This window comes from Rhea americana, unplaced genomic scaffold (assembly GCF_003343005.1).
Source record: "Rhea americana isolate MKP2758 unplaced genomic scaffold, rheAme1 scaffold_1, whole genome shotgun sequence".
Lineage (NCBI taxonomy): Eukaryota > Metazoa > Chordata > Aves > Rheiformes > Rheidae > Rhea > Rhea americana.
In genome coordinates this window covers 5,428,186-5,436,018 of record NW_028185038.1, presented here as the reverse complement: position 1 = coordinate 5,436,018, position 7,833 = coordinate 5,428,186, and positions in this window count along the sequence as shown.

The following is a 7,833-nucleotide window of genomic DNA, read 5'->3' as shown; positions in this document are numbered from 1 at the left end:
ATTGTTATTCTTAGTTTCAATATTTAAACTTAAAGAGGAAAAAAATGGGTAGTATTAAGTAGAATTTTACCTTCTTCTCTACTGTAGGATACCTGCAAATAATCAAGTCTGCCTATGGTAGGAAAAAGAAAAAAAATATACAGCCAGAATTAGTTTTTGACTTGAATTATTATGGTATACTTCCTGCTAATTGATTTTTACCAAAGAGAGATGATGACTTACAGTATTGCTTTTTTGCACCTGCGCCCATGTATTTTCATCTTTCATTATAGTTTTACATGGGTTTTACATTACATTTAAGTGATTAACTGAATTTTTTAATTCTGTTATCATTGCTTTGATCATTTCAGAGAACTGTTAAGATTTTAACTACTGCTACCACTGTTACTACTGAGTGTGTTCTTGAAGGATTTTTAATAAATGTACTGTAATTGGTGTCTCAGTTATGAGATACATCCAATCCTTTTTTGAAATGTAGATGTTTAATTTGTTACTATGCCAACAACGTTTTGATGTAGAGTTAGATAAAGAAGTCTAAAATTTTAAAATGTTGAATATTTTGTTGTTTGGTTACRTAATTATTCTGTGCAAGATAGACCTAAGACGATACTAAAATATAAACTAAATGGTGAATATTGGCTGTAAAATAATATTTCTAGATATGTGTTTTGTAGGTCTGAAATAAATTGGTCTGTTCTATGCATTTGATTATCATTTATGAATAAGCATTTTTTCCCAAAATACATGTAAATATGTTTTTACCCAGTTATTCAAAGACTATGTAATCTCATTAAGGAATTATATTCAAAGTCTCACTCAGAGGAATTGTTTTAGTTCCATATTAATAACTCTGTAGAATTAGTGAGATATCTTAAATTTTAAGAGTCTGTTATTTTAGAACTCCAGTTATTATAATTGTAAAGCATGCAAAGAACATTACCACTTCATAGGACCGTTTTATTCCTGTTTGATGAATAAAACGGAACTGCATTTCGGGTGAGATGGTGGCTGGGGCACCCTGGAGTTTGGGCGCGGGTACATGTCCTCCTCTCCCAATCCGTATTCCTGCAGCAGTTGGTATCAGGAAGAAGCGTGCAGAAGAGGGGCTTTGCTCCGTGCAGTGGCAGTTACGTGCCCAAGGTCTTGCAAGCTGTAACTTTAGGACAACTGCTGCTAGCAGAGCAAGGAGCTGAACCACAGTTTCCTGAGTTTGAGCCTAATGTTGTGCAGAGTTTGAGCCCAGTGCACAAACACATTCTAAGTACACCCAGTATTCACAATGTTCTAGCCTTTCTATAATGGCTATACAACAGGAAATGTAAATTAGTCACTAAACACATTKTTCACAGGCTCTAATATAGCATGCAGAGAGACTCAGTTACTAAATTTTTGAGTAGATCTTTTAATATCCTTTYCTCCTGTTATCCCTAAGATTATTTTTTAAAGATTTTAAGAAATTATTTTTCAGGAATTTATTTTTAAGATATATTACATTTTCTTAATAAGCTCAAATTAAATGATTACTACACCTAACAGCGGAAACTTGAATCTGTTCTTGAGTAAGTGCCTCAGAGTCAGTTGCAACTTAACATGTACTTAGGCTTCACTAAAAGATCATAAAGGCTGTTGGTTAGTGGTGAATGTGTTCCCTTGGCTCCAACCTAGTTATGTTCCAGGACAGGAGGAGAAGTTGGAAGGTRTGCAACATTATTCTATTTATGTGTCTGAATATGAGGGAACTCTCTGAACATGAACATGATGAACATGAACATGAATGAAACTATAGGTGTTTTATAGAATATTTTTCAATAAACTGTTTTTACGGCAGCATTTTGCAAATCCACATGAGTAGTCCCAGATTTATAGACTGGAAATGGTGCTATGGGGTTTCTTGTTCTGTTTATGTGTAAAGTCTCACAGATAAGAAATTCTCTAAATGAAAGTCTAGGATACCAAAATGTCTACAGGGTCAAGTTGTTGTCCAATATCTCTGGTTGGCGTTGCACCTTTGAGTCTCTTGTCGTCCCGACTTCGGAGGGAGGTCGGAGGACTCCCCGATCAACAGGTCGGTGCGCGCTGGAGCCCGATCTGATCCAGTCCGCTGTTGGGAACGGCAAGATGATCTGGGCAAGGCCTTCTGGCAAGTCCCATCTGGGGTGCCAAACTGTTGTCCAAAATCTGGGTTCTGTTACCTGRTGWGCAAGCGCCCAAYAGACACACAGGGCCGAGATATTTGTTTATTTCATTTCTGCGCAGAGATGGGTGCTGGGTGGTAAATCCACAAAGCTAGCACACCTTCTCCCCCTCTCATTCTTGATTTATACACACTTTTCAGGGAGTATTTTATACAAATCTTTCTATTGGTTACAGTTTCGTTACATCAGGTAATTGCTCTGCGCTTGCGCTTTCACATTCTTGTTAATTAGCATAGGAAGCRAAGAAGAGGCGGTAACATCATTATCATGTCATTTCCATCTCATTATTCATTTAGGGGTGTGTAGTTTAATATGTTAATAAGCCTTAATAAACGAAGGTCACTTCTGGATTATTCTGCTGTTTTTGTCTWACCTACCCCTCACATTCTTCAAAGCGCTGTGGTTTCATCAAGGTTATTTAGCCGGAGCTGGTTATCCTTTGCAGTACTGTTTTTCTCTCTCCCTTGTCCTTGAGTCTTGTTAACTATTTGCAAGGTTTTTCTCACAGTATCTCTCTAACAAAGTGAGCCCTTAGAGTATCCTAGTAAGTAACTGAAAAACACCAGTGTGCTTTCATGAGTCTTCTAATTGTAGCTTGTACAATGCATGTTGGCAATAGCACTCCTGAACTCAACTACTCCCCTGGACAGAGGTCTGCAAGAGGAGGTTTCCACGATGCTCACCCTGTCCCACAGTTTGGAGGCAGAACTGGTCAAAAAAAGTATATTTTAGAACTTTGTTGCAAGTCTACAGATACGAGGTTTGTGCTGGAGAAGAGGAAGCAATTTGTCTGCGGTTACACCATTAACAACAAGAACTAATCAAAGGATGTAAGTGACGTGGTTATAACCATGTGAAGTTAAAGCATACATCCTAAATCATTAGAGGAAAGAGGCACCAGTGACTGGWTCTAGTACAGCAGAGAGAGGCAATCAGAGGGATGTGTTTTTTTCGTTGCTTTGTACAATAAAGAATGAAAAAAAAAGATTCTGAAAGCAGCCCAGCAGCAGTGAGTCTCTTTTACCCATCCAGAGAAAGGTTGGTGTCGGCCCGTTGATAATGAACAAGCATGCACCTGATGGGAAGCYCTGGGAAGGGGAGCTGCACATTTTGGAAGTGCTGATAGTGTCTTTCCTGGGAAAGACATGCAGGGAGTATTTAGAAAAAGCGTTCAGAAAAAGACATAGCATTGGCTACTCCTGGCATCTCCTGGGAGTGCAGAAGAAGCAGCCGTCACTTTGGAAACAGAAGCAGCATARTGCCAGAAAAACATGCCAATTAATTTTAGATAACAAGAGACCTGCGTTTGGTGTAAGTGGTATCTAGTAAGTACGAGTACATCGCACTCTTAGTGCAATCTCCCTGATACTCTGCATTAGGAGTTTGCAAATACTGATCACACGCTCAGAGCTGTAGTGTCTGTGGTCTTAAGAGTTTACTGATAATCTGACAGTAGGTGCATGAAGAGACAAACAGGAAAACATTCATCTGTAGAAAAGATAGATTTCTTGAAAAGATAAATATTAGTTGTGAATAGACACGCACACAAAAAAAGAGGGTAAAACCTAATGTAATGAAGAATAGCCAGGCAAGATGCCTGAAAAGAGGGGGAAAAAAGCCATGAGAAATGTGTAAATGGCCTATAGGGCCAAGTAAGTTCAATATTACAGTTCAGATTTTGTTCCAGATCTTGCTTTGCCTGTGAAGATATCTTGCTTTATCTAGACTAAACCAATTATCTTGCAAAAGGTTAGGAGAGGTTATTCTAGTTTAGTAGCCTGAGAAATCTGCTGCCACAGTGTGCTTTCGTGACAAAGCATTCATTAACAATTCAAAACATGGCCAAAGCTGAATTTTGCRAAGAGTCTTTACAGTTAAATTATCTGTGATTAAAAAAAAAAATAGGAACAGTCAATCTTGTGTTTCTGCTCCCAAATCAACAAGCAAGTGTCTGGGATTGGCACTGAACTCATCACATGAGCATATGCTTTCCTGTGAGGGTGAAAATGCGTTTTTCTCGGAAGCATTTGAAGCTGGTCCCTGTTGGAGACCAGATACCGAACTGGACAGACTCTGGTGCTGGTGCAGGATGGCATCATCTGCCAGATGTCTCCACACACGAGCATCGCAGGGAGGTAAACAGGTCTCTTCGGGAAATGCTCTCCTTCCAGCCAAAGTTATCCCTCATTTTGATGAAGTTCATGGCAGCTTCTCTGTTTTACAAACCTCTTTCTTTCCAACAGAATATGATGCATTTTACAAACCTTATAAAACCTTATAAAATAGTAATTSTGACTGCTTAGCGAGAAAAATATCTAGCGATGGCAGTAAGTTTAAAGCAGACTGGATGTCCACCCAGGATTGAAACACCCTAGGCAGGGTCCCCAAGGTTCAAAATGATGCTGCATGCAAAGACAGGCAGTTCTTCTTCATGCCACAGCTGCGGTCCTTGCATTCTGGGGGGATGTGAAGAGGCTAAATGAGTTAATTTTTTGGAGTACAGCCTTCGGGAACCTGTCATTATGGTGGCACATCGGACAGAGCATGAAGAGTGGCTTCTGGGATGCCTGGAGGCAGGCGGGTGCGGGGAGACTGAAGCCAGCTCCTGGGAGCGGGTGGCCACTGGGTGAAGCTGCCTCTTKCCAGGCTGCCAAGGATCCTGCAGCAGTGGCCTGGCAGGAGGTGGTTGGAAGTCAGCGTCTAAGTAGAGGAGCCCTTAGGAGCTGGGGGAGCGACCTTGCTCTGGGGCTCTGAGGTATGTTGTGTCAAAGGCCAGACTAAAGCCATTTTATATGACAGAGATGAGCCCTGGGAACTCAGGGTTTTCTGAAAAGAGCGGTGGACTACTGACCCTGCTGTCTGTGGAGGGATGGAAACCATATGCAACCCTTGAAGGCAACAGTAGCAGGGCTTAAACCATTCCCGTGGCAGATAAGCTGCTTTACCGTAAGTAACAAATACTTTCACAGGACTCATACAACTGCTGTATACAACTGCAATTAGTTAACTAAATGGTTAGTTAAATGCTCCTGTAAGGGGTTTGGAGGGCTGCATCGCTTTGGAGGACTTTCTGCTCAAGTCTCACTGAGTCCCACATAAATACTGGGAAATACCCAACCCAAGCAGCGTATTCTTTAATTCAGTGCAAAACTTTTACTGATGAGAACTCTCCAATGAGAATTAATACAGCTTGCAAAGCATCAACTTGCATTTCTTTTTACCAGTAGATAAAGTCATTATTGTGAATGATTATTCCCTGCTACTCAAGAGCTTCTCACCACTTCTTCAGTTCTATTCTCTTCTTGCCTGTGCTTGAACTTCTAAAACTAAAAATAGACTATCCACTTTTCATAGCCAGGAAATGCACAGTTAAATGTTTGCAAAAGAATCAAGGGTCAAAAATCTGGGTAACTACATGACAGACATGCTAGCAAAACCTGCAATGGCATAAACTTGCTAAACCAGTGCAATTGCTTTAGAAAGGGAAAGTGACAGCAAAAGAAAGCGTCCCCCAGGTGAAATGCTCTGTGTGCATCCTCCTGAATGCATCTCATACGGCTCAAGGTGGAGAAGAAGCATCATATACATCCTCCTGCATACAGCCCATATGGCTCAAGGTGGAGAYGGAGCATCATAATGAATAAATATTTCTTTCTGAAAAAGTAGAGAAATCTTAATGCAGTTAATGCAGTAGTTGTAGGAGTAATATGGATACACAAAAATAATACCCAAATCAAAGAGCCCTTCTCCAGTATCACCAAGACTGCAAAAAAAGTAGTAAGGCAGGACTACCACAGTCCAGTTATACTAACTGGTATCATCACACATCCTGTCCAGTACTGTAGTCATTCTAGCTAGTGGCATCAACGACTGGAAGTGTTGAGAAGCAAATTAGCTACTTTCAGTACTGCCTGGAAGGGAATAGTTCAGAGAATGCCCTTAGTATATCATCTTCACAAGAGATCAGCTGCTTAAAAAGATTCGTGGAAGAGTGCTTTATCAAGGCAACATCCTAATTTAAAACAGCATCAGAGATAAAGCACAAGAAATACCTATCATTGCTATTTATAAGATCAAGAGAATATATTCTGAAACTGATTCACAGTGAAGCAATTAAAAGCACCATCTCCTCAAAAAGTTGTGGAAACCACACTACAAGTGGAAGCTACCTGTCAGGGTTGAAATGAAGCAAATAACAGAGAAAGAGATTACAGCAAGACCTCCCACGGGCACAAAGGATACCACAGCCCTTGAAACAAAATTTAAAATGCCACAGGGCAAACGGAGACATCACGCTCAGTACAAGTAGACAATTTGCCGATGTCCGTTAGAGCAGCGCTGCAATGCAGAGAAGCTCCATGAGTGCAGACTAGAGCACAGAAGTTCATGTAGTAATGTTTCCACTCAAATAGAAAAGGAARTATTTGTAGAAGTTAGAAATTTCACAAATCCATAAAAGCCATAATTTAAAAGACAAAAAGTATGACAAGAAAATAAATATAATTCCAAAAGAAAAAATCCTGTGTCATATGTTTGGATGGCTGAACAAAGAACATTTGGAGGAACAGAGACTTCATGGTGTCTACCAGAAATAATGAGAAAAAGAGATCAAGGCAACAATAAATCTTTTGGAGAATTATTGAAGTCTGGCTAGCTTGCAGAATGACTGTTTCCTTGGCTACCAAAGATTTTTGGAATGAAAAAACACAATTGACTATACAGCATGGTCTATGAAAACAAACATTATAATTAGAATACTTAAATAGTTCTGAAAATGATACTCAGGGAACCTCTTTGAATAGTACACAAAGGGAAAGGTGGCTGAGTACTTCCCCAGCAAGAACGATCACGAGTACTTAGAGACCATTTCCTTTGTGCAAAACACCAGGTCTAGAACTGGAAGGAACCTGATAACAACGTCTGATGCATCCAACAGAGCATAGTAGGAGTTGACAGTTGCTCTTTTTTCATCTCAGRGGCAAGCATTACCTGCTGATAGTGATTACTGTAGTAATTTTTCAAATTCAAATTCAGTCAAACAACCTGGGAGCCAGCAATACAGCAAGCCACACTGTGGCAGAACCCCATAAAGTTGGTAGGTTTGAGGGGCAGAAGGTGTGCAATATGAGAACTTTCAACCTTCAATACATTTCCATGTTTGTATGTCACATTTAGTCTCTATAAATTGCTGGGAGCAAGATGTATCTTGTAATTGGCTGTTTGTATGCTTTTACCTAAAATCTATGCTTTTCAAAGACTTGTCCTAAGCTAAGGGAACTGTCTGACATAGAATGGGTGAGCTCAGAAACCATGGTGGAAGTGCTAAGTCCAGTGCAAGAATCCACCCCCATGCACACACTCCGTATTTGCAACACTCAAAGTCAAGCTGCCTGCTCTAGAAACCAACTTGCAAAATGCTTCTCTGGCATTTTCACCAATGCCTAAAACCAACACGTAATGACTTGCTGAATTGAGTATGAATAAATGCAAGAAATAAATGATGTCTGTCACTAGTCTCAAAATTTTGTGGCAGGATCTACTCCAGCAGATCATTTGTGCTCAATGGTTTCTTGATTAAAAAGGCCTATAAGGAAGAGATAGTTGACAGAGCAGGTACAATGGGACAACTTCTTGCTGG